Here is a 1,222-nt window from a genome sequence, read left to right as displayed (position 1 = left end):
AATTTCGGTTAGTTTTTTATAGTTCGTTCTTTACTAACATCCGTATAAATACAAGTTTAAAGGCAGTGTCACACGATTGGGTATTTGCTAAAATTTGGTGTAAATCGTATCCCAATTGTTTGAACACCCAAAATATTTTTCATTATCCCAATCACGAAAATTAATTTATTGAAATTTTTCAATAGAACATCGCTGTATTGTACCAATCTTTTGAATGCAAAAAAAATGTCCCACTTTTTTTTACCAATAGCCCAATATAAAAATTTACAAATCTGTACAAATGTACCAATCGAGTGACACTGCCTTAAAAATTTATGCAATTAAAAAAAAATCTACAAATTTTCGTTAAAATTTCGAGTGTTTTAATTAAATTCTGAGTATGCAGTTTTGTAGCACATTGAATTCTAGTACAATAAAGTACACGTTTCAAAGGGCTAAAAATGTCGATTGATTTTTTAGAATTTTTGAAAGTTCGAAATTTGTACGAAAGTTTGTTGAATTTTTTTTTTTAATATTGCACAAATGTGTAGTCCACTTGCAAACAGCGTTATGTGATTTTATAATAGTGATCCATAAATAATAATAATAGCTATCTTTTTTTAGCTTTTCGCGTTCGCTCTTCCATGAAGATTGGTCTGCTTCTTTTTTACGACGCCTTCCACTAGGCACCGAAACTATCACGTTTTCTTGCAGTTTTCTAAGTTCATCAGAAGATGGAGATGGATAAATAAGTATTATAGCGACTTTTGCAATAGTAGTTAACATTTGATGCTATTTTTTCAGAAAATAGAAAGATTTTGCACTGCATTGTTAGTGGACATGAAACTACTTTAAATACTGGTACGTTACTCACCAAAAACTAAAAATCTAAAAAAATTTTCATAGCGCCTTTGCAAGTGGACTGCTCAAATTTGGAAACATGGATTTCCACGGGTTTTGTGAAAGAACGGAACTATATTTTTATTAAAAAATATAACAAAAGTTCAATAACAACAAATATAATACGTGAAAACTTGGCAAAAAGTGGTTTGGTTATAATTTTTTGACCACTGTATGTATTTTTTTATATCTTTAATTGGACCTTCACATTGTACATAAGGGAAGTACATAACAAAATTAAAAAATATATGCCTTTTTTGCATTTTTTTGAAGCTCGTTTTGCCTTTTTCAAGTTTAAGTGTCTTAAAATCCTACATTTCAGGGGGGGGAGGGGGGGGGGGGG

At 30.5% G+C, this 1,222-nt stretch overlaps 1 protein-coding gene across 3 annotated transcripts in view; it reads left to right on the top strand.

Moving 5' to 3' along the window:
- The window catches only part of LOC108358715 (autophagy-related protein 9A-like), a 244,591-nt gene that overhangs the window by 103,937 nt on the left and 139,432 nt on the right, over positions 1-1,222 (top strand). The gene's annotated exons all lie outside the window — the stretch shown is intronic.

Source organism: Rhagoletis zephyria, unplaced genomic scaffold (assembly GCF_001687245.7).
Source record: "Rhagoletis zephyria isolate East Lansing unplaced genomic scaffold, Rhagoletis_zephyria_1.1 Rzeph_scaffold_00287, whole genome shotgun sequence".
Lineage (NCBI taxonomy): Eukaryota > Metazoa > Arthropoda > Insecta > Diptera > Tephritidae > Rhagoletis > Rhagoletis zephyria.
Note: the sequence above shows the minus strand (reverse complement) of the source record. Positions and strands in the feature narration are given on the sequence as shown.